The following is a 26,688-nucleotide window of genomic DNA, read 5'->3' as shown; positions in this document are numbered from 1 at the left end:
ATTCAGAGGTCAGGGAACTGAAACCTGGTGTGGCCACACGGCAGGGGGTGCGTGAGGGTTGATGTGAGGCGGTCGTGGGGGTGGGGTAGGGGTTGATGTGTGGTGTTGGCTGGACCCAGGAATATTCCTGTGATTAGAATTAATTTAAGCTGTTTAAGTAAAGAAGAACTGGATTTGTGTGGGAATGACAAGCTAGAATATAAAGCACACACCCTCTTAGAATGGGCTGGCTGCTCCATACTAACACCTCTAGGAAGAAAAATGTCTTGACATACCACTTATCCAAGGATCAAGTTTAGTAGTCACTGCAGTGGCCCAGCGACAGTGCACCCTGATGGAAATGCAGGATTGAGAAAAGCAGGCACCATTCTGTGCTTTGGACATTCCGGCCTTGGTAGACCCGGAAGGGCCGCTTGGGCCCATCCTCCTCCTCAGCAGGTCCAGATAAGTTTGGAGAATTGGAAAAAACCAGGAGTGGTTTTTAGATCATCAGTTATTGGTTGAGGACACCAAATTTTATATGGCAATGTATTAACATACATAACCCCCCAGTTAAAAGATAGGTACACGAGGATCCTGATTGAAAGATCATAGGATTTCCTCAGTGGCACTTCCTTAGTGGCACTTGCCTGATGGTCCAGTGGTAAAACATCCACCTGCCAATGCACTGGACACAAGTTTGATCCCTGGTCTGCGAGGATACCATGTGTCTTGGAACAACAAGCCTGAGCAACACAAGTACTGAGCCTGTGCTCAAAAGCTTGTGCTCTGCAACAAGAGTAGCTACAGCAGTGAGAAGCCTGCACACAGCAACTAGAGAAAGTCCACATGCAGCAAAACCAAATCAACATAGCCAAAAAAAAAAAAAAAAAAAAAAGATATTGATGTTGTGGACTGGCCAAAACAAGGAGCAGCAAGACTCCTGTCTCCAACCAAGCCCCAGCCAGGTTTATGTATTTTATGTATAGAATTCATAGACCCTGCTCAACACAAAGAGAAAAAAGCCAGTGCAATAATGAAGACCTAGCACAGCCAAAAATAAGTTTTAAAAATTATTAGAAAATTTTTCCTGTAATGAGAACTACATTCTTCTTTATAAAAAGTGTTTCTGTTCCATGCTTGTGATGACAGTGCTTCAAATGCGTTTGAGAAAAACTTGTTTACATCATAATATATATTACTTAAGTCAATACTTCTTTAATGCAATGGAATGTCAAATTATTAGATGATCATTTGATGGTAATTAGGCACTTTATTGTTTGTTCAAAAATTTGAATATATTTTCTTCCTTTTCTTTGTTGTTTCAGAAATCTCTGTCAGATGTGAACAACAAAGAAGACTGTAAAATATAAATTCAGGAGAAGATAGAGTTTATTTTCCCCAATATTATCAACTTTGCACCACTTATAAATATTTCTATGTGTATTAACTGACTGAATTCATGTCCTGAAGGAAATTTGTTCATATTTATAGGGCACGTCTTATGTCCCCTGTGATTCTCTTATGTACATTTTAATCTTACAGGTCTCAAAATAGCCCACAAACTAATGTATTTGATAGCCTAAGGTAGGTAAAAATATAAATTAGACATTAAATCTGGGTCACAATAATAGTTTATGATGTCAGATTCTTGATCTCTGAAGAAAATTTAGCTCTGGGACCAGATACCAGACTTGATCACTCAAGAGCCTTTGTGTAGCAGAGTTTCATTAAAGTATAAACAGGGACAGAGAAAGCCTCTGACATAGACATCGGGAGGGGGAGGAGAGAGTCCCCCTCACTAGTCTTTAGCAAGGGAATTATGCCAGAGTCCAGCTCCAGCAGCCAAGGATTCAACCTGAAGGGATGGATGGTGTCAGCGATGAGACAGCCTCTCAGTTTTCCTGGACTGCCTATTTATTTCAAGGTTAAGATTTTCTTTTATACTTTTACAAAAGCATTAGGTCAGAGGTTTGACATTTTCAGTTCCATCTCACCCAGATTTATTATGTCCTTAAATCATTGTTGCTCTTCAAACAGAGTGTCTGCTTCAGTGATTCTTTTGAAATCAGCCTTATCATCTATTATCTACTTACTCTAATGTGTCCTATAGTTAACTTGTGATTACATTGTAACTCATGCTACACTCCTCAGTTTACTACTTATCTTCCTAAATCCTGTTTGCCCCTAACATCCTGAGCTCACTATCTCTTAAAAAGGCTCCTAGCTATAGTGTCTCTAAAAATTCCTAACCTCTATAAACTATAGTAAAATACGCTAACTTTACAACATTCCTTAAATCTTTAACTTCTAACTATTTTAATTATTTCTAAGCCCTAAATTCAGTAAACTCCTTTGCCATAAACATTTTTCCTCACAAATAGGCTTCAGATAGCAATCCCTCCCATGGCCTCAAGCTGTGGTCTATGTGTTCATCCTGGAACACTCTTTCATAAAAGTCCTTAAACAAATGTCAATGATTAACTTTATGAATTATTCTGTGAGCACAGCTGTAGAAGTCTTTGTGCCTTCTCATGCTCCTCTCAAGAACAATAAGCACCTTAATATTCCTTTTCAGTCATCTCAACCGAGGAGAGGAAAAAACAAGCCAGAATTACAAGGCCTAACTCTTTCATCCTGGGCCCATGCCTGTGGAATGAAGAGAGGGGGCTGGGGCCATGCCTCCATTTTGTCAGTAATGCCTAACGTGGCTCCCGACAGAATCATATACTTTTTAATTAGTTATTACACTAAGTCAAAAGAATGTCTCAAGTTTGTGAAAACTTTACCAGACCTACTCACACAATTTACATTTTAGGATAACAGGATTAGAACTTAACAATAGAAAGATCCTACCAGATCCACTCCCATAATATACATTCTAAAATATCAGGATTAGTCAGAGGGTTTTCAGGAAGGAGAAACTGTCCTCAAGCAGGATGCATTGTTGTTATATAGTCCCTAGTACAGAGTTTAAATTGAGTTGTGTAATCATCAGTTCAGTTCAGTCGCTCAGTCATGTCCGACTCTTTGCGACCCCATGTATCACAGCACGCCAGGCCTCCCTGTCCAGTACCAACTCCCAGAGTTCACTTAGACTCACATGCATTGAGTCAGTGATGCCATCCAGCCATCTCATCCTCGGTTGTTCACTTCTCCTCCTGCCCCCAATCCCTCCCAGCATCAGAGTCTTTTCCAATGAGTCAACCCTTTGCATGAGGTGGCCAAAGTACTGGAGTTTCAGCTTTAGCATCATTCCTTCCAAAGAAATCCCAAGACTGATCTCCTTCAGAATGGACTGGTTGGATCTCCTTGCAATCCAAGGGACTCTCTAGAGTCTTCTCCAACACCACAGTTCAAAAGCATCATTCTACGGCACTCAGCCTTCTTCACAGTCCAACTCTCACATCCATACATGACCACAGGAAAAACCACAGCCTCGACTAGACAGACCTTAGTCGGCAAAGTAAAGTCTCTGCTTCTGAATATACTATTTAGGTTGGTCATAACTTTTCTTCCAAGGAGTAAGCGTCTTTTAATGTCATCGCTGCAGTCACCATCTGCAGTGATTTTGGAGCCCCCCAAAATAAAGTCTGACACTGTTTCCACTGTTTCCCCATCTATTTCCCATGAAGTGATGGGGCCAGATGCCATGATCTTCGTTTTCTGAATGTTGAGCTTTAAGCCAACTTTTTCACTCTCCTCTTTCACTTTCACCAAGAGGCTTTTTAGCTCCTCTTCACTTTCTGCCATAAGGGTGGTGTCATCTGCATATCTGAGGTTATTGATATTTCTCTTGGCAATCTTGATTCCAGCTTGTGTTTCTTCCAGTCCAGCATCTCTCATGATGTACTCTGCATATAAGTTAAATAAGCAGGGTAATCATCATTTCCAGACTTAAAGAAAAAAAGCCTTTTTATGTGACTAAGACTAAGGAATGTAGAGGGAAAAAAAAGTTTGTCCTTTCCTCCTTCTGGAGAATTCCAAACCCCTATCTCCTCCTTGAGTACCCCAGACCCCTTTCTCCTCCTCGGGGACCCCAGACTTCTTATCAACCTGCCTAGGAATTGACTCTTTCATTCCCCCCTTTTCTTTTAGGAGAATTATGTTGCTGAGGGTATGGATCATATTTTCTGTTCCATAACTACTTCCTGCTGCAATGGGGCACTGCTCCTAAATTGTTGAGGCAACATATTCACCTAACCCTTATATTGAGGGTCTCTGATCCAGTGGGCCGAAGTAATAGTTGGAGGAGTCTGTGGCACTCCTAGGAGCCTGAACAACCATTTGTAACTTAAAAGCTTTCAAAGGGTTAGAAAGAAATCCAGTTACACAGTTACAGACACAGCGTTCAAACAGTAAAAACACAACATTTAGAATTATTATGATTAAGATAGTTTTCCACCATGGGGAGCTGGTTAGCACTTCCCAAAGTGAGGTGACTGAGGCTTCAGGGGAATCTGTAGCCTGAATCATCTTGTTCATGTGTTTAGTAAAGTAAGTAACATTAGTGTTCATATTGGGTATGAATAATGGCACAAGTTCCTCCTTGTCCAGCCCTTAGAATATCTAAGGCCAATCTGTTCTGCAAAATCACCTTTCTAATTTGTATTTGTCCAGCATTAAGGGCTGAAAGTTAGCCAGAGTATCAGCTCTTATTATAACATCTGATCTGTAGTTCCCAGAGAAGTGAAGTCACTCAGTCGTGTCCAACTCTTTGCGACCCATGGACTGTAGCCTATCAGGCTTCTCCATCCATGGGATTTTCCAGGCAAGAATGCTGGAGTGGACTACCACAGCCAGATAATCGCACCAGTGAAATACACATTTTGCCCCGTGAGTTTTAAGGTTTGGCAGATTAGTAGGCTTCCCTGGAACCTCTGAAAATATGAAGCCAAGAGTAAAAGCTAGACCTAGGGTGCATCTCCCTATCCAGCCATGTGGCGACCCAAGGATGAAAGAGAAGATAACCAAGGAGGGTCTTGAAATGCAGGAATGGAAAAACCAGACCCTTATCGTCCTTCCCTCCCATCCCCAGTGCTGGAACTATTAATGGAACAGTATAACCTGTTCCCCTCCTACTCCATAGGGAGGAGGCATTTACCTTACTCTTCCCCCCACCCAATATAGGGCCCTCATCCAATCAGCAAATGACCTGCAAGACCCCTATCCCACTTCTTGTACCCTGGGTATAAAAGTGGACTAAGGACCCCCATTCAACATGGGTTCTCACTTGAATTGGCCTGCTGTTCTTATAGTGTCTCTCACTCTAATGAACTTTATTCCTTCGTTCTGTCTCATGTCTGGAAATTCTTTTCGAACCTGCGCCCAGACCACGACATTTTTGGTGGCCCAAACGGGGCCTCCCAGCCTCCTTACTTCTCCTTTCTCTTAGGGACCCTCTGCCAATAGGCAAGTGCTGTGGAAGCAACTGAGGAACTCTGGCCAGGGTTACCCCCTGGTGTATTCCAAAAGCCCCACTGCTCACTGCGTCCCAGCAGCTGCTGCCTGAATGGGTGAGGGTCTCTTTTTGTCTTCTTTCCAACTGAGGACTAGGCCAACCAATATTGTGTGGGCACAGGTCAGGCACTTAAAAGCCATTAGGGTGCCTGCCACGTGAAGACTCCCATGTGAGGATAAGGGGGACATGGAATGGATCAGGCCACACGGTCATATGCCCACAGCAAGATAACTTCTGTGCACTGTGTAAGGCGCATAGTGATTGAAGCAAAACAGAGACCAGCGTTCCCTGGCCACCACCTCCCCGATAGGATTGTAAGGCAAATTCCTCAGCCTTCTTTCCTGTCACTTTCACTCTTTCCCTTTCAGTCAGGATTGATTTAAGGAGCCTAGCTGTTGCCTCAAAATAGGAAAAGGAGTATGTCAAGGCCGTATATTGTCACCCTGTTTATTTAACTTATATGCAGGGTACATCATGAGAAACACTGGGCTGGATGAAACACAAGCTGTAAACAAGATTGCCGGGAAAAATATCAATAACCTCAGATATGCAGATGACATCACCCTTATGGCAGAAAGTGAAGAATTAAAGAGCCTCTTGATGAAAGTGAAAGAGGAGAGTGAAAAAGTTGGTTTAAAGCTCAACATTCAGAAAACTAAAATCATGATCTTTGCCATGAAGTGATCCGGTCCCATCACTTCATGGCAAATAGATGGAGAAACAGTGGAAACAGTGGCTGAGTTTATTTTTGGGGGCTCCAAAATCACAGCAGATGGTGATTGCAGCCATGAAATTAAAAGACACTTACTCCTTGGAAGAAAAGTTATGACCAACCTAGACAGGATATTAAAAAGCAGAGACATTACTTTGTCAACAAAGGTCCATCAGTCAAGGCTATGGTTTTTCCAGTGGTCATGTATGGATGTGAGAGTTGGACTATAAATAAAGCTGAGTGCCGAAGAATTGATGGTTTTGAACTGTGGTGTTGGAGAAGACTCTTGAGAGTCCCTTGGACTGAAAGGAGATCCAACAAGTTCATCCTAAAGGAAATCAGTCCTGAATATTCATAGGAAGGACTGATGTTGCAGCTGAAACTCCAATACTTTGGCCACCTGATGCGAAGAGCTGACTCATTTGAAAAGATCCTGATGCTGGGAAAGATTGAAGGCAGGAGGAGAAGGGGACGACAGAGGATGAGATGTGTGGATGGCATCACTGACTCAATGGACACGAGTTTGAGTAAACTCCAGGAGTTGGTGATGGACAGGGAGGCCTGGCGTGCTGCAGTCCATGGAGTTGCAAAGAGTCAGACACGACTGAGCGACTGAACTGAAGTGAACTGAAGATGTTGCCTCTGAGCCATCCCAAGAGTGCCTTCCACATTTTAGGGAATCGCCAAATGGTGAGTCACCTGGTTGCTCCTGGGGAATCTCTGTCTTTCTCTTCCCAGGTCACATGGTGCCTTAGCTGCATGGTTCTCAGGGATTACCTCTCACTGTCGTATGAGACTGTTGGGATGCTTGGCCATTTTGTGCCATTAGTTGCACGGAGACATCACTGAGACAAAAAGTGATGCCTTTTTTGCCAGTTGGTGAATCTCAGTACCCCCATTCTATGGCATATAGGCAAAGGATGGGTTCTGGTATGTCCTCAAAGCCTCTCTCAGACTCACCCCTTGGCTATATTCTCAGAAACTGAAAATTTTTGACCCTGCAAAAGGCCTGGCCACAATACAAACTGGGGGACCCTTGCCCCACCCCCCATAAAAACTGGCTTCTGAATGGCATACTAGCTTTTGTCAAAAGCAGGGAGAGGACTCAGAATTGCCTTATGTTCAGTCCTTCATGGCCCTGTCAGAATCCGGATTTGAGGGACTTATGCCTCATGTCTTTCTGTTGCCTCCCTATCTCCTGTCACCCTCTGTCTCTCACCATCAGATTTCCTAGATGACCCCTATTTGACCTTTCATATCCATATGATCTCTAGGAAAGGATTCTGAGGTTCTCTTTGATCTAGGTCTTTCTTCTATATTCAAAAGCCTGAAGGATCAAAAACTCACCTAACATTCTAAAGAATCCCCTTCTAACTACGCTTATCTCTCAGATGGAGAGGGAACTGAATTTCCCCCACTCCTGAACATCCTAAAGAATTCCCTTCTGACTACTGCTGTTTCTCAGGGTGGGGAAGGACCAAGCTTCCCACACTCCTGCACATTCTCTTAGCCCTTCAAATTCATCTGATAGGACAAAGATCTCACTTCCCACCAGAGGGACAATTCAAGATTTTTATCAGCTGATCTGCTCCTGATATCAGGGTCAATTTGAGCACTATTTGCTCTATATTTTAGCTATAAAATTATTACTACAGATATGAAAGATGACTTTGACACAGGATGGCAATGATATTCTTTAGACTCCGGAGGAAACTGGTGGAAATGAATTTTTTTTTCTTGGAAACTGCAAAACTGGTTCTTTTTGTATATGCAATTAAAAACATATAGCTTGTTAAAATGCCTTCCTTAAAAAAAAAAAAAAAGCTTGATGTTAACCCTTTCCACATCCTTGAAATACATTGTCCGCTTTGCCTGAGACCTCAGCTTAGGGCAGATTAGAAGTTCAAGGCGAAAAAAAAAAAAAAATGTGAGGAGGGGGCGTATCAAACATTTTAAATCTCAAGCAGAAAACTATAAGATCTGTCTGTCTGTCTGGGTTTTGTATGTCTCAGTGTGTGTCTTTGGTTTCTTTGTTTGTTTGTTTTGCTGAAGTTATAAATGAGTTCTAATTTAGTTGGCCTAAAGAAAAGTAAGTGCTTACAAATCAGACAATTCTGAATACAAGAGAAATTAACCTAAATGAATATCAGATTCAGGTGAACTGGAAAATATGCAATATTAAATATCTAGTATTAATATTTGTTTGCTAATCTAATATAGACATGTCTAAGAGTCATTTCCAAAGAAAGGCAATGCCAAAGAATGCTCAAACTACCGCACAATTGCACTCATCTCACATGCTGGTAAAGTAATGCTCAAAATTTTCCAAGCCAGGCTTCAGCAATATGTGAATCGTGAACTTCCAGATGTTCAAGCTGGTTTTAGAAAAGGCAGAGGAACCAGAGATCAAATTGCCAACATCCTCTGGATCTTGGAAAAAGCAAGAGAGTTCCAGAAAAAACATCTACTTCCGCTTTATTGACTATGCCAAAGCCTTTGACTGTGTGGATCACAATAAACTGTGGAAAATTCTGAAAGAGATGGGAATACCAGACCAGCTGACCTGCCTCTTGAGAAATCTGTATGCAGGTCAGGAAGCAACAGTTAGAACTGGACATGGAACAACAGACTGGTTCCAAACAGGAAAAGGAGTACGTCAAGGCTGTATATTGTCACCCTGCTTATTTAACTTCTATGCAGAGTACATCATGAGAAACACTGGACTGGAAGAAACACAAGCTGGAATCAAGACTGCCGGGAAAAATCTCAATAACCTCAGATATGCAGATGACACCACCCTTATGGCAGAAAGTGAAGAGGAACTAAAAGCCTCTTGATGAAAGTGAAAGAGAAGAGTGAAAAAGTTGGCGTAAAGATCAACATTCAGAAAACGAAGATCATGGCATCTAGTCCCATCACTTCATGGGAAATAGATGGGGAAACAGCGGAAACAGTGTTAGACTTTATGTTTTGGGGCTCCAAAATCACTGCAGATGGTGACTGCAGCCATGAAAGACGCTTACTGCTTGGAAGAAAAGTAATGAGCAACCTAGAGAGCATATTGAAAAGCAGAGACATTACTTTTCCGACTAAGGTCCGTCTAGTCAAGGCTATGGTTTTTCCTGTGGTCATGTATGGATGTGAGAGTTGGACTGTGAAGAAGGCTGAGCACCGAAGAATTGATGCTTTTGAACTGTGGTGTTGGAGAAGACTCTTGAGAGTCCCGTGGACTGCAAGGAGATCCAACCAGTCCATTCTGAAGGAGATCGGCCCTGGGATTTCTTTGGAAGGAATGATGCTAAAGCTGAAACTCCAGTACTTTGAACACCTCAGGTGAAGAGCTGACTTATTGGAAAAGATTCTGATGCTGGGAGGGATTGGGGGCAGGAGGAGAAGGGGACGACAGAGGATGAGATGGTTGGATGGCATCACGGACTCGATGGACGTGAGTCTGAGTGAACTTTGGGTATTGGTGATGGACAGGGAGGCCTGGTGTGCTGCGATTCATGGGGTCACAAAGAGTCGGATACGACTGAGCGACTGAACTGAACTGAAGAGTCATTAACACTAAGCATAATATTTTCATTGTGCCTAGGTAAACCTAGGGATTTATAAGTATTTAGAAGCTAACAGTATTTATAAGTTTAACAGTATAAGTTAAACACTGTTATATTGTTATATGTGTTACAAGTTTGTCAGAAAGGAAAATACCTCTAGTGAAGGAACTTAAAAAGAAATGTAAATGAGATATGAGCTTTTAGATAAACTCTATTAAGAATAATTATACTTTAAAAATGTCTGTCTAAAACAGCTTCTCTAGATTTTGGTAACCTGAAATTTCTAGGGTTGTGTTAAACTAAGTGATGACAGTTTATTAGAAGTTTAATAGCTAGATCACTTCCAAATAAAAGAAGATTTTGAAACATTAATTACTAAACACTAACTTCCTCTTACAGAGAAACTAAAGATTTTGGACTATTCATGAATAATGTTTTATGCCATCCTGAGATGTTCTCTATAAGAAAGCAATTTTTTTTTTTAGAAATTATCACTGGTTTTTATGTTCACCAATCTATAGAATGCTAATATAAAGGTCAATTCTTGGTTGCTTAAGGAAAATATGATGTGTGTTTTCAGTAAAGAAGGTATGAGGAATGAAATTACATTTTATGAAGGGAAAAGGAAGGAGGTCTGACTTACAGGTGGCTGTTTCAAGATGAGAGAACAAAGTAATAGGTACAGAAAGTGATAAGGTTTGACAGAAAGTGTACCCCAAGGGAAGAGTTTGTGCATAAATACAAGTTTTCTTGAGATGTTGAGCTGCCTTCGATAATGGATTTTAAGTTTCTTTACCTCTGAAGTGATCTGTTCTATGTTTACCTTTGAAATCTTCTCTGTTACTTTAGCTAAGGGAATATATTGTTGCACAGTGATCTATATGATTCTATCTGACTGAATGTTATAAACCCTTTTGATATTTATTGAAAACAATCCCTAAATCATTTTACTTCTAGCTAACTTTGGGATGCTTCAGAGGCCCCCTGAAACATCCCAAAGAGAGATATTAAATTACCTGAGTTCATTTGACATGTTAAATTACATGGGAAGTATTGTTGGAGGAGTGATGGATCTCCTCAGGTTATATTGTATGGCTGATGTTACTTATATAGATGTACTAGAAATTACAAAAAAATAAGCCCTCATGGTTAGACTTTTGCTATCCTGATGTCCTTAAAACATGTCAACAGTCTGTTCCTAAGTTGGGTGTTAAAAAATGAGTGAACAATAGCTATAATCAAAGAGTCAGGGCTATGGGAAATCCAAAGATGGCCACTTGGATTTTTCCAGTCCCCTGACAAACCTCTTTTTTTTTTTTTTTTTTTTGATGGGTTAAAGCCTTTCCTGGCCACAGGGTTAATGCTCTCATAATGAAAAAAATATGTTTCACTGAATATTAAGCTTTGTTAATTGTTAAACTAAGTTTCTAGTTTTGTTAATTAAGGTACAGTGTTTACTAAGACTCACTCCTGAGATAGTTCCTTGTTGTTATGTTATATTGCTAAAAGATTTAATTAAGTTATTAAAAATGACACTCTAAGTATGTTTCTAAAGCTTATCTCAGTAAGCAATCTTCAGATAAAGATCAGATGCTCCATGATATACAACCAGGAGATTAACACCAGTTCAGTTCAGTTCAGTCACTCAGTCGTGTCCGACTCTTTGAGACCCCATGAATCGCAGCATGCCAGCCCTCCCTGTCCATCATCAACTCCCAGAGCATACCCAAACTCATGTCCATTGAGTTGGTGATGCCATCCAACCATCTCTTCCTCTGTTGTCCCCTTCTCCTCCTGCCCTCAATCTTTTCTAGCATCAGGGTCTTTTCAAAGGAGTCAGCTCTTCACATCAGGTGGCCAAAGTATTGGAGTTTCAGCTTCAACATCAGTCCTTCCAATGAACATTCAGGACTGATTTCCTTTAGGATGTTCTGGTTGGATCTCCTTGCAGTCCAAGGGACTCTCAAGAGGCTTCTCCAACACCACAGTTCTAACACCAGGGTATAGTCATTTAACAAAAGAAGTCAGATCACCTAGAGTATACTGGGCTATACCTAATGAAAATCCTTGACTTATAATTCTTACTTATGGCCTTACTAATAACTGCTAGCTATTGCTATATTATTTTCTATGTCACTTGTTTCAGAAGATTGTTTCTTACATTACTAAATGTGTGACTGAGTCTGCGATAAAATCTTGATATGCAGTTCCATATGGTATCAATGATTGTAATAAAGTAACTATAGATATGGGAAGAAACAACAAGAGGGAATATTTTCCTGGACCATGAGGCTAGTAAGACAGGTATGGTCCAGAGACTTTTGCTACTCGCAAAAGTTCAATAATAGCACACCGAGTGGCCTGTCAATGGAATCTTCATTAGACTTAGGAATGAGCCTTCCCAGCACCGTGGGACACAATGGGCATGAAATGCCCCCAAAGCATGGTCAAATATGCGGACCCTGCTGACTGGAAGTTGGCACTTGCCAGCTGCCTCCATAAGAATTACATTGCGACCACTGCAAGCTGCTAACCTTCAACATCCCCTGAAAGGAGTTCAGGGTGGAGATCAGAAATAAGGCACTCTGTGCTCTGGGAAAAACCCACAAGAACTGGCCTTCAGACAGTCAGATATTTTCAGGTAAAGATTTTATGAGCCCAAATTCTTGCATCTTCTCAAACCTCAGTTCAGTTCAGTCACTCAGTCATGTCTGACTCTTTGTGACCCCGTGAATTGCAGCACGCCAGGCCTCCCTGTTCATCACCATCTCCTGGAGTTCACTCAGACTCACGTCCATCAAGTCCGTAATGCCATCCAGCCATCTCATCCTTGGTCGTCCCCTTCTCCTCTTGCCCCCAATCCCTCCCAGCATCAGAGTCTTTTCCAATGAGTCAACTCTTCGCATGAGGTGGCCAAAGGACTGGAGTTTCATCTTTAGCATCATTCCTTTCAAAGTAATCCCAGCGTTGATCTCCTTCAGAATGAACTGGTTGTATCTCCTTGCAGTCCAAGGGACTCTCAAGAGTCTTCTCCAGACAAACATTAACGTCACAAACCAATGTCTAGTCCTGATTTTCCTGACTAGCCCCTGAGCAGCTTTTCTATTAATCTTTGGGCCATGTACCTTTAAATTTCTTGTTAAGTTTGTTTCTTCTAGAATACAACGAATCTCCAAGTGATAGTTTGACAAGAATATTCCCTGGCCAATGCTGAAAAACAATGACAATGACAAAACCCAGACAATGCTGAAAAAGCCACCTTATCATTCCATGGACTCTCATCTCCTTCCATAAATATACCCTGACAGAGAGCAGGCAAAGGGAACCCAGAGCCCCATGACATGCCTGTACAGTCTGAAGAAGCCAGAGTGGTCATTGCCCCTTTATCCCAGAGACTGGGTTCCCAAATGGCTGAGAAGGGAAATAGGTAGACAGTTAGACATGAGCAGGGTATCAAAAGGGACCAAAGAATTGGCCCTAAAAACAAAGAGAGGGACGAATGTGGTGACCCAAGAACAAAAGAGGAGATAACCAAGGAGGGTCTTGGAATGCAGGAATGGAGAAACCAGACCCTTATCCTTCCCTCCTCCACTGTAGCTATTAATGGAACAGTATAAACTGTCTCCCCTCCTACCCCATAGGGAGGAGGAATTTTTTATTTTGCCTTACTCTTCCCCCCACCCAGTATGTGTACACACCTCATCCAATCAGCAAATGACCTGCAAGACCCCTATCCTACTCATTGTACCCTAGGTATAAAAGTGGACTAAGGACCCCCATTCAACATTCAACGTTGGTTCTCCTTTGAGCTGGCCTGCTGTTCTAACAGTGTCTCCCACTCTAATAAGCTTTATTCTTCTTTCATTCTGTCTCATGTCTGGAAATTTACCGGGGTCCAGCCCCGGTTGGATACAGGGTATCCAAAGCGTAGACGGTGAGGCGAGAGAGATAAGGAAAGAATTTGCAGTTAAGAAAATGGAGAGAAAAGAGGCTGATATTCCTTGGTTTACACAGAAAGCCAATAAAGCCTCAGACAAGAGACTTGCTCTGTTTACGTAGGCCGCAGGCGCCCTCTCGAATAGCAGAAGGTGCCCCACATTGCGCACCTTCTTGAGTGGGTCTTAGAAGCCCAGGCAGGAAAATGAACTCAGAGAGCCTCTGCACTCCAGGGAATTAGCCTGAAAAAGAGATAAAGACAGAAAGAAAGTACGACATAGGGAGGCCAAGCTTGTGCAAGACCTGTAACTTTATTTTCAAAAGGAGCTTATATACCCTAAGTTTTACATAATGGAAGATGCAGAGTCATGCAAGGGCAGCAGTCCTGACCCTTATCCATACGAGGCTTTCTTTCTGCATACCTTTCTGTATACAAAAGGTCTCAGATAATTTACATTATCTTCTGGATGAAAGGCCTGTTAACATTTTATGGCTCTTTTCTTTGATTTATGTTAATCAACCAGAAAACTCATTTTCCCTTGAAGTGTTTTTTTCTTTAATCTGCATCACCCTCAAAGTACTAAATAAAGTTACATTCCTATAGAACAAAGGTGCAGTGGGTTACAACAAAGAAAGTACTTAACTCAAAGATCTAATGTTGCTAATGCCAGGGCTACTACCTGTTTTTTCTATATACCAACTATATCAACAAATAAAAGATATGAAAACTTGGCAGCAAGTATTGGCTCAACAATGAAACTCTTAACCAGTTCTATTCTAATGATTTTTAACTCCTCAAAAGGCTCTACATTCCTAGAATATTTTAAGCTTCTTGTGCCTCTTGCAGTTGAGAGGCTGTAAACAATCACATGTGTAGTTGTAAAAGTCCAGATAAGCCTGTCAGGCAAGTTAGAAAGCTATCAGAGGGGTCTGAATCGAAACACTCCAATTATGCCCAGGAGACTTATTAACTAGAGCTGTAAGTTAATTTTCTTCAGAGAAAGGTGGTCGGGGACAGCCCCCCCATTGGTAACAGAGAATTTAGTGAAAAATAGCAGGACAGGCAAATTTTGGTTTTGGGGTAGATGCTCAAGCAGGTCCAGGGGGTCCCTCGAGTCCTGACTTGCCTTTGCCTGTCAGGCCTCTTCCTCATGACCTTTGTCATGGGTGGGATCTCCCATGCTGGCTCCCGGCAGAAATTCTTTTCCAAACTGCTCCGAGACCACCACACCTATCCAGCCAGGGGGAAGCCATGCCCACTGGTAAGAGCCACATATCCAGTAGTTCCTGTTTGGTGCAAGACAGCATGGCTGAGGGATCCAGTCCCAATCAGTGCCTGGCCAGGCAAAAGGAGGACCTGAAGTGGGAACGGAAAACACAGGAATGATTACATTGCATATTTCTTGAGAAAAAAATCCTAATTGTTTCTAATCATTATAATCAGTTGTTGGCTAACTTCTGGGGTTGGTTCTATTTGTTCCCTGCATATGGGAGCATTAGATAGTAGGCGTCACTTTTTTGGAGTTAGCCATATGACCTCATCCCATATTTGATAAACACGAGGTAGAAAACCACCAGATCAAGACCCATTTACTTTCTTATGTGCAGCAAAATAATCATTAAACCAAGGTAATGTATAATCAAAGTTGAAAGTCACATTATCTCCATAGTTAAGATACAGTATGTTATACCAGTCCATCTTAGACTTGCTAGATGTTATCATAGAGTTGAAGAAAGTCTTTTCCTTGAAATAGAGAAATGCACCATGGGAAATCTTCAGTTGATAAGAAGGGAAGTGCTCTGCAGACCCAGCAATTAGATTGTGGAATGCAGCATAGGAATGAGTCCAGGACAGGAAGGCATTGTCTTGAGGATCAACAGCAGACTCAGGATTTTTGGAGTCAGCAAAAGCAAGCCCATCTAGATTTTCAGGCCCATCTTGGTTCCTGGCTCATACAATGGCTGCTTCAGTCGCTTCAGTCATGTCGATTCTGTGCAACCCCAGAGACAGCAGCCCAGCAGGCTCCTGTGTCCCTGGGATTCTCCAGGCAAGAACACTGGAGTGGGTTGCCATTTCCTTCTCCAACGCATGAAAGTGAAAAGTGAAAGGGAAGTCGCTCAGTCGTGTCTGACTCTTAGGGACCCCATGGATTGTAGCCTACCAGGCTCCTCCATCCATGGGATTTTCCAGGCAAGAGTACTGGAGTGGGTTGCCATTGCCTTCTCCCAAACAGTGGCTAGTTTGACTCAAAGGCTGAGTCAGGAGTTAACCTCCTGGTAATATCTGTTGAAAAGCTAAAAGCTGAGTCACATAATTAATTTTAAAGCTTCAAGATCTGTGCATAAAAGCAGTCTGTCATAGAGAGAATACCTTCTTAGTGGCAATTCAAGTCCTCATTAAAGTTACAGGTAGAACTTTAAACCAACTGTCTTGTGTTTCCTGAGGTAGCTTACACAGATGCCTCTTAATAATGCCATTAGCCTTTTCAACTTCGGAAGATTGGGTCTCCAGGAACAGTGTAAGTGGTATTCTATTCCTAGAATTTTTGACAACTCTTGAGTTATAGCAGCTTTATAGATGGAGCATTGTTGCTCTGAACTTTAGAGTTTAAGATCCCACTTACATCACGAGAAGTCAGTACAGTAAAATTTCACCCATTAGTAAACTTTTGAGCTTTACGCATTAGCAAAACAATAGTAACAATTACTGCTAAGCCATGTGTCCATAGCCTGTTTTTTTTTTTTTTTTTTTTCAGTAACAAACTCTGATCCTGTGGGCAAGCTCAAAGTGACAGCCTGCAAGAGAGCAGTTTAAAGAGACTTAAAAGCCTTTTGAGTCTTTAGGGACAAAACCAGCTTGTTGGTTTGGGCCTGCTGAGTCCCAGTTATAAGATTATATAAAGGACGGATAAGTCCCCATAACCTGGAATCCAAATGTGGCAGTAGCCTGTAATGCCCAAGAATCCTCTCAATTGTCTTAAAGTCATAGGTAGAGGATGATCTAATATAGCTTTATGATTGAAATAGATTTGGCTTGTCCAGGCAGCCCCTTTACTGTAGTAGATCAGGAGGAAAGCAGACCAGGGGCTTTAAGGAGCAGAAAGTTGCCCTGGTGTCCAAAAGAAAATCGACTGATTGGCCCTCCAGTTATTAATACTTGGGGTTCCTCAGGTGTTAATAGGTTGGGAACTTGTGTGGGGAACCCCAGGAACATTTGATCCCCGTTGTCTTGAGAGTCTGACCCCTGGGACCTAAACCTCGGAGGGCACTCTCTTCTCCAGTATGGTCCCTTCCAGACTGGACATGGAGCTGGGAACAATTCTGCTTGAGATGCCCTTCCTTCCCACAGTAATAACGAGCTCATCCCCTTTCACCTGGGTCCCTTTGGGTGGTTTTCTCAGGCTATTTCAGAGCAGGTCTAACAGCCATTGTTGGGGCATCAGTCTTTTGCCTGGTTCTTTTTTCCTCCTATTTTCCTCCTCGTATTCTCTACCATAATATACGGTCTGAGCCAGTTGCAACAGATTATCTAAAGACTGATTTGGTCCGTTCTCTGTTTTCATAATTATGGCAGATATTTGGAGCCGACTGAGAACTCTATCATTTAAGGTCATTTTCCCCTCTGTAATTTAGAGATCAACAATAGTAAACTTGCAGAGACTCTCCCACTGGTCTATCTGGGAATTTACCAGGACTTTCTCTTTCTCCCTGTTCTATGTCTCCCTGTTCTTTCTGTCCCTGTCCCCTTTCTATGTCAACCATCTTAGCATATGTCAGTCTTAACACATGCTCACTTGAGTCCTTCAACAATACATCTGACAAAGTGATTCTGTTATAGGAACTGCTTGGCTCCTAAGAGGAAGGAGGGCTATTTCATGTTCCCTCTTTCCCTTGTTTTATGTTCAAGCCATTCATCTCCAAAAGTAGGATTATCTCCAAAACTCAAGTTTTCAAGTCAAGAGTTAGCGTCTGTCCCAGTACATACATTCAGTTCAGTTCAGTTGCTCAGTCAGGTCCGACTCTTTGCGACCCCATTAATTGCAGCATGCCAGGCCTCCCTGTCCATCACCAATACCCAGAGTTCACTCAGACTCAAGTCCATCGAGTCCATGATGCCATCCAGCCATCTCATCCTCTGTCGTCCCCTTCTCCTCCTGCCCACAATCCATCTCAGCATCAGAGTCTTTTCCAATGAGTCAACTCTTCACATGAGGTGGCCAAAGTACTGGAGTTTCAGCTTTAGCATCATTCCTTCCAAAGTAATCCCAGAGCCGATCTCCTTCAGAATGGACTGGTTGGATCCCCTTGCAGTCCACGGGATTCTCAAGAATCTTCTCCAACACCACTGTTCAAAAGCATCAATTCTTTGGCTCTCAGCCTTCTTCACAGTCCAACTGTCACATCCATACATGACCACAGGAAAAACCATAGCCTTGAATAGACGGACCTTAGTTGGCAAAGAAATGTCTGCTTTTGAATATGCTATCTAGGTTGGTCATAATTTTTCTTCCAAGGAGTAAGCGTCTTTTAATTGCATGGCTGCAGTCACCATCTGCAGTGACTTTGGAGCCCCCAAAATAAAGTCTGACACTGTTTCCACTGTTTCACCATCTATTTCCCATGGAGTGATGGGACCACATGCCATGATCTTCATTTTCTGAACGTTGAGCTTTCAGTCAACTTTTTCACTCTCCTCTTTCACTTTCATCAAGAGGCTTTTTGGTTCCTCTTCACTTTCTGCCATAAGAGTGGTGTCATCTGCATATCTGAGGTTATTGAGATTTCTCCCAGCAATCTTGATTTCAGCTTGTATTTCTTCCAGTCCAGTGTTTCTCATGATGTACTCTGCATAGATGTTAAATAAGCAGGGTGACCATATACAGCCTTGACATATTCCTTTTCCTATTTGGAACCAGTCTGTTGTTCCATGTCCAGTTCTAACTGTTGCTTCCTAACCTGTATACAGATTTCTCAAGAGGCAGGTCAGCTGGTCTGGTATTCCCATCTCTTTCAGAATTTTCCACAGTTTATTGTGATTCACACAGTCAAAGGCTTTGGCCTGGTCAATAAAGCAGAAATAGATGTTTTTCTGGAACTCTCTTACTTTTTCCAGTATCCAGCGCATGTTGGCAATTTGATCTCTGGTTCCTCTGTCTTTTCTAAAACCAGCTTGAACATCAGGAAGTTCACGATTCACATATTGCTGAAGCCTGGCTTGGAGAATTTTGAGCATTACTTTACTAGCATGTGAGATGAGTGCAATTGTAAGGTAGTTTGAGCATTCTTTGGCATTGCCTTTCTTTGGGATTGGAATGAAAACTGACCTTTTCCAGTCCTGTGGCCACTGCTGAGTTTTCCAAATTTGCTGGCATATTGAGTGCAGCACTTTCACAGCATCATCTTTCAGGATTTGAAATAGCCCTAACCTCCACTAGCTTTCTTCATAGTCATGCTTTCTAAGGCCCACTTGACTTCACATTCCAGGATGTCTGGCTGTAGATGAGTGATCACACCATTGTGATTATCTGGGTCATGAAGATCTTTTCTGTACACTTCTTCTGTGTATTCTTGCCACCTCTTCTTAATATCTTCTGCTTCTGTTAGTCCATACCATATCTGTCCTTTATCGAGCCCATCTTTGCATGAAATATTCCCTTGGTATGTCTAATTTTCTTGAAGAGATCCTTAGTCTTTCCCATTTTGTTCTTTTCCTCTATTTCTTTGCATTGATCACTGAAGAAGGCTTTCTTATCTCATCTTGCTATTCTCTTTAACTCTGCATTCAGATGCTTGTATCTTTCCTTTTGTCCTTTGCTTTTCACTTCTCTTCTTTTCACAGCTATTTGTAAGGCCTCTCCAGACAGCCATTTTGCTTTTTGCATTTCTTTTCCATGGGGATGATCTTGATCCCTGTCTCCTGTACAATATCATGAATCTCATTCCATAGTTCATCAGGCACTCTATCAGATCTAGGCCCTGAAATCCATTTCTCACTTCCACTGTATAATCATAAGGGATTTGATTTAGGTCATACCTGAATGTCTAGTGGTTTTCCCTACTTTCTTCAATTTGAGTCTGAATTTGGCAATAAGGAGTTCATGATCTGAGCCACAGTCAGCTCCTGGGCTTGTTTTTGTTGACTATATAGAGCTTTTCCATCTTTGGCTGCAAAGAATATAATCAATCTGATTTCGGTGTTGACCATCTGGTGATGTCCATATGTAGAGTCTTCTCTTGTGTTGTTGGAAGAGGGTGTTTGCTATGACCAGTGCATTGTCTTGGCAAAACTCTATTAGGCTTTGCCCTGCTTCATTCTGCATTCCAAGGCCAAATTTGCCTGTTACTCCAGGTGTTTCTTGACTTCCTACTTTTGCACTCCAGTCCCCTATAATGAAAAGGAAATCTTTTGGGGGTAGTAATTCTAAAAGGTCTTGTAGGTCTTCATAGAACCATTCAACTTCAGCTTCTTCAGCATTACTAGTTGGGGCATAGATTTGGATTACTGTGATACTGAATGGTTTGCCTTGGAAACGAACAGAAATCATTCTGTTGTTTTTGAGATTGCACCCAAGTACTGCATTTCGGACTCTTCTGTTGACCATGATGGCTACTCCATTTCTTCTGAGGGATTCCTGCCCGCAGTAGTAGATACAATGGTTATCTGAGTTAAATTCACCCATTCCAGTCCATTTTAGTTAGCTGATTCCTAGAATGTTGACGTTCACTCTGGCCATCTCTTGTTTGACCACTTCCAATTTGCCTTGATTCATGGACCTGACATTCCAGGTTCCTATGCAATATTGCTCTTTACAGCATCGGACCTTGTGTCTATCACCAGTCACATCCAGAGCTGGGTATTTTTTTGCTTTGGCTCCATCCCTTCATTCTTTTTGGAGTTATTTCTCCACTGATCTCTAGTAGTGTGTTGGACACCTACTGACCTGGGGAGTTCCTCTTTCAGTGTCCTATCATTTTGCCTTTTCATACTGTTCATGGGGTTCTCAAGGCAAGAATACTGAAGTGGTTTGCCATTCCCTTCTCCAGTGGACCACGTTCTGTCAGACCTCTCCACCATGACCCACCTGTCTTGGGTTGCCCCGCGGGCTTGGCTTAGTTTCATTGAGTTAGATAAGGCTGTGGTCCTAGTGTGATTAGATTAACTAATTTTCTGTGACTATGGTTTCAGTGTGTCTGCCCTCTGATGCCCTCTTTCAACACCTACCATCTTACTTGGGTTTCTCTTACCGTGGATGAGGGGTATCTCCTCACTACCGCCCTTCCTGACATTCGACGTGGGATAGCTCCTGTAGGCCTTCCTGCGCCTGCTCAGCCACCACTCCTTGGATGTGGGGTTGCTCCTCCTGCCCACCCCTGGCCTCGGGCATGGGGTTGCTCCTCCTGGCTGCCGCCCCTGGCATCAGGTGCGGGGTGGCTCCTCCGGGATGCCGCCCCTGGCCTCGAGCACCAGGGTGGCTTCTCTTGGCTGCTGCCCCTGACCTCAGACACGGGGTAGCACCTCCCAGCCGCCACCCCTGACCTCAGACTTGGGTAGCTCCTCTCGGCCGTTCCTGCGCCATCACAGCTTTGCACTCTTGGGCGCTGCCCCTCACCTAGGACGTGGGGTTACTCCTCTTGGCCGCTGCCCTTCGGGGTGGGACGTGGGGTCGCTCCTCTCAGCCGTGCTTAGTGTGCCGGTCGCAGCCGCCCACGCTAATGTAATGTATGTAATACATACATTGCATCTCTCCAAGTAAGCTCATAAAGTAAAGTTAGTCCCTTAAAGTCTTCTGTTTACTTTTTGGATCCTCTCGATAGTCTCGATTGCAATTGGTACTATTTGAATTTCTACTGAGACTGAGGCAACCCCTCCTGGAAGGGTGCCCCGACTCTCAGCCTGTTCAGTTGGGAGTCCCAGATATAGGAGCAAAGTAAGAGGACAGGAGGGAGATGAAGGTTTTACCCAAATCTGCACCCTTAGGATACTAGTCTGGAATGTCTCACAGAAAAATAAAGAGCCACACATATGGCACTTCTACCCATTTCTCTTGTTTTCCACAGAACTGGTCTAGTAAAACAGTATTGTAATTAAGAGACCCTTCAACAGGCCAGCGTCCCCAGTATTCCAAAGAATACTGTGGCCATTCAGTATCACAGAAGAAGATGAGGCATGTCTATTTAAACTCTGGGGATCAAACTGGTCCCACTTTTTAAAATACATTTTAAATGAGTGGTTATGGAACTGTTAGCTCCCATCTGTGAGAGAGAAAAAAAAGCAGCATCCACAGCCATGGCTTCTTTCCACCAAGAGTCCCTCCCTGCTCTAGATGGGGGTGTAGACAGACTCTCCACTGAAGCGTTCCTTCCCTGGTCAGACTTAGTCTGTCCCTTACTGATGCAGGCATCTTACTCGTCCCTCCCAGTTCTACCACTGAGGCGAACTGGAGATTCACCAGGGGTAGACCTGATGGCATCCCAGATTGATTTTCAGTTCCTTACCACCAAGACCTTTCTTTGATTTGCCAGAGTAGTTTCCCAGAATGTTTCCCAAGCTAGGACTACTAGGGAAAGCATCCATTTTACGTGTGTCTGGGCACATTCCTGAGTACAGCCCTGACCGCAGTAGAAGCCGTGAGTCATAAAGGGATGAACAAGAACCAAGATGTCCCTTCTGAGTGTCACCACGCCAGTATATTTGATAGTAAAAGAGGTGGTGGAGTGTTTGTGGGTGAGGAAAAAGTGATTTTTGTCCTCAAGCTACTAGGGCCAATCCTTCCAGTTCATTCCCAGATTCCACAAAAGGAATATCTAGGGAGTTGAGACAAAAGCCACCAGAGCCTCCTCTGATCCACTAACAGTTACCACTACCAAAGGAAGAAGCCCACTGTACTTCCAATCTGTTCAGATCCTGCAATTACTGATCTATGTCCTCAAAAACCTTACGGTCACCAGCAGTGACCACCAGCAGTGCTTCTATCCATATAGTTAGGAGGCACAGCCATGACAAATACTCATTCTCAGGTCGCTGGCCCCTTAGGCAGGCAGGCAAGAGAGTGACCTCTAGCCTGAGAGACATTCCTGGAGCCAGAATTCCACCTTGCTCCATATGTGCTTCTAGTAATTTTTGGCTCTTAGCAAGGCTAGGCGCTTCCATACTTGGGGATCTAAGTAAAAGCACATAGTAACAGCATGGATCACAAGTCCTTTGAAAGTCTATGATCTGACAGTCGTTCTAATTCCCCATACAATTACAAAACGGTCAAAGAGACCAGGAAAAGACCGAGAAAGGAAAGTTCAGTCCACACGCTTTGCCTATCTCTGGCCTCTCCCCTCCCAGGGATGTTGGGTGTCTCTTGGCATTGGCAGGTCGGCACAGACCCCCGACAAGGCTTCCCTTTTGGGGGCTGCCTTCAGTCTTATGAGGCACCACAAAACCACAGAGAAGGGCTCATCACTCGCTTTGCGCAGAGTGTGTCATTCATTCACACAAGAGAGCAGAGTTAGTAAAGTAAGGCAGAAAATGTGTATATTGAGAAGAAGAGAGGCTAAAGTTCTGAGCCTTTTTACCTTGTCCTGAAGATCCCAGACGAGCCCACAGGATGATAGCTTACTGTGAACGGTGTCAGATTCTTGATCTCTGAAGAAGATTTAGCTTTGAGAACAGAGACCAGGCTTATTTACTCAAGAGCTTTTGTGCAGCAGAGTTTTATTAAAGTATAAAAAGGGACAGAGAAAGCCTCTGACATAGACATCAGAAGGGGGTGGAGAGTGTCCCTCTTGATAGTCTTTAGCAAGGAAATTATTTACTTATTCAGTACAGTTCAGTCACTCAATTGTATCCAACTCTTTGCAACCCCGTGGACTGCAGAACACCAGGCTTCCCTGTCCATCACCAACTCCTGGAGCTTACCCAAACTCATGTGCACCAAGTCGGTGATGTCATCCAACCAATTCATCCTCTGTCATCCCCTTCTCCTCCCGCCTTCAATCTTTCTGACCATCAGGGTATTCTCCAATGAGTCAGTCATTCTCAACAGGTGGCCAAAGTATTGGAGTTTCAGCTTAAGCATCAGTCCTTCCAATGAATATTCAGGACTGATTTCCTTTAGGATGGACTGATTGGATCTCCTTGCAGTCCATGGGACTCTTAAGAGGCTTCTCCAACACCACAGTTCAAAGCCATCAATTCTTTGACACTCAGCTTTCTTTGCAGTTAAACTCTCACATCCATACATGACTACTGCAAAAACCATAGCTTTGACTAGACAGACTTTTGTTGGCAAAATAATGTCTCTGCTTTTTAATAAGCTGTCTAGGTTGGTCATAGCTTTTCTTTCAAGGAGCAAGCGTCTTTTAATTTCATGGCTGCAGTCACCATCTGCAGTGATTTTGGAGCCCCAAAACATAAAGTCTGTCACTAATTCCATTGTTTCCCCATGTATTTGAGATGAAGTGATGGAATTGGATGCCATGATCTTAGTTTTCTGAATGTTGAGCTTTAAGCCAACTTTTTCACTCTCCTCTTTCACTTTCATCAAGAGACTCTTTAGTTCTTCTTCACTTTTTGCCATAAGGGTGGTGTTATCTGCATATCTGAGGGTATTGATATTTCTCCCAGCAATCTTGATTCCAGCTTGTGCTTCATCCAACCTGGCATTTCACATGATGTATTCTGCACATATGTTAAATGACCAAGGTGACAATATGCAGCCTTGATGTACTCCTTTCCTAATTTGGAACAGTCTTTTGCTCCATGTCCAGTTCTAACTGTTGCTTGAAGGATTAATGCAGCCACAATAGGGAAAGTGGAGATGTGCCTGCAAACGAGGCATTCTGCCAAGGAGTCTGGACACAGCCTTGAGTTTAATGGTCCCTTGCAAACGAGGGAACATTCCCTTCTTGTGATAAGAAGAAAGAAAGGGCTCTGGACAGACTCTGCAGTAAGCAGGAATTTCACTCCCTTTTGCTGTACGATAACATTTATGCACATGCGCTATACTGAGAAGGCTTAGTCATACAGTCTGGAATTCTGCCCAGGGGGGCTATATAAAAATAAACCCTAAGCTTGCTTGCTTGCGCAGTTATTTTTCCTCTGGCCAGAGTGGTGTCTGTCTCTTGTGTGTGTGTCTTGTCTTTGTGTCATTTCACTAGCAATCTCCAACATCTGGTGCCCAACGAGGGGCTCAAGTGAAACCGAAAGGGTGAGTAACCCCGGGGGGATTTTAAATCCATAGCAGGGGAACGTTCAGAAAATCATGGGGAATTCCTCACCCTAGCAGGGGAACTTTCGGAAAATCATGGAGAATTCCTCACCCTAGCAGGGGAACTTTCGGAAAATCATGGGGAATTCCTCATCATCATTATGGACACAGTACACAGAGTTAGTCAAAGGACTTCTCCACTCCATAGGCATTAAGGTCTCAACTCATCAATTGAGTGAGCTCTTTCGCTTGGTGGGGAAATATTGTCATTGGTTTCAATATAAAACAAAGTTACAGTTAAATTTGAAGGAATGGAAAATAATTCAAAAGGAATTGAGAAAGCAACATCAGAAGGGTAATATGATCCCTTTGAAGTTATGGACTTTATGTAATGCTATAACACAGGTTTTGACTTTGCTATCTACTGATAATGAGACTAAATCTAATGCTTCAGTGAAGGAAGAGGCAATTTATGAGGATGTGCCAAACGTTAGTGGGGCTTCTGCATTGCCTGAAGGCAAGGATACAGGTGAGCCTCCTCCTGTAAATGGTGAAACATCTGATAGTTCAGAATCAGATTCGGAGGCCTCTTCGGTTTCGTCAGAGGAAGGCAAAGAGATTAAAGAACCCATCTATTCCAGGAATGGTGGAAATCCCGTAGGGAGGAGAAGAAATCTGCGCCTTCTGCTCCTCTTTATGCTTCTCTTTTCCCCACTGCGGTTGATCGCCCAATGTGGGCAGGGAACATTGTCGGTTCTCCTTTCCTTTGTCTATGCTTCATGATGATGACTTACCTGCTCCCCCTGGTGGTTTTATCGATCCTCCACAATTATTTCCCATCCAGAGACAGCAAGATGACAACGTGATAAATATTCAATACACTCCTTTGGAATATAAGTTTTTTAAAGATCTTAAAGCTGCAATAGCGCAATACGGTCCTCAATCTCGCTTTGTTTTGGCTATGTTAGAACCATTAGGAAAAGGCAAATTAATCATTCCGTTAGATTGGGAATCTATTGCCCAAGCTGTCTTGGAGGGTTCTCAATGGTTGCAACTTTGTAGCTGGTGGGAGGAAGAATCTAGAAAGCAGGCTCCGATTAATGAAGGGCAGAATCTCCCTGGTCCTCTCGAGGACAAGTTAATGGGAGAGGGCCATTATCGGGCTTTAAGAGAACAGGCTCAGTACTCTGACCAGGACTTACAACAAGTCCACCAGGTCTTTTTACGAGCATGGCGCCGTGTGGTGCCTACTGGCCACACCCAGCCCTCCTTTGTTAAAACAATGCAAGGCCCCAATGAGCCATATACTGATTTTCTAGCAAGATTGAGGGTAGCTGTGGAAAGAGCTATAGGGAGGGATGAAATTTCAGAGATATTATTACAAATTTTAGCATTTGAAAATGCAAATACTGAATGTAAACGTATACTGGGACCATTAAAGGGACAGGGTACATCTATAGCTGAATATATCAGAGCCTGCTCAGGAGTAGGAGGAACAGAGCATCAGGCTAATGTCTTTGCTACAGCCTTGGCCAAAGCTATGAGACCATAAAAGGGAGGTAACTGCTTCCATTGTGGAAAACCTGGTCATATGAGAAGAGAATGTCAGAAATTAAAAGCTGATCAAGGTGCAATTCCTAAAGACAGATCTCTTGCTGGGAGGACTCCTCCTGGACCTTGCTGTCGATGGGGAAGGGGCTTCATTGGACTAATGAATGCAAATCTAAAACAGACAAAATGGGCAACCCAATACCGGGAAAGTATCTTGCGGGCCTAAGTCCTTGGGGCCCAGGAACAATACCAGGGATTTTTCCTCCTTGCCCTTCTGCCATCCCACCTGCCCCA

At 43.0% G+C, this 26,688-nt stretch overlaps 1 protein-coding gene and 1 pseudogene across 1 annotated transcript in view; both read right to left on the bottom strand.

The window, feature by feature from the left end:
- Positions 1–26,688, bottom strand: part of LOC138419209 (zinc finger protein 665-like) — a 203,334-nt gene that overhangs the window by 158,041 nt on the left and 18,605 nt on the right. The gene's annotated exons all lie outside the window — the stretch shown is intronic.
- On the bottom strand, positions 4,186–15,565 carry LOC138418521 (endogenous retrovirus group PABLB member 1 Env polyprotein-like; annotated as a pseudogene).

The sequence above is a fragment of the Ovis canadensis genome, chromosome 14 (assembly GCF_042477335.2).
Source record: "Ovis canadensis isolate MfBH-ARS-UI-01 breed Bighorn chromosome 14, ARS-UI_OviCan_v2, whole genome shotgun sequence".
Taxonomy (NCBI): Eukaryota; Metazoa; Chordata; class Mammalia; order Artiodactyla; family Bovidae; genus Ovis; species Ovis canadensis.
This window is presented reverse-complemented; position numbering and strand designations above follow the sequence as displayed.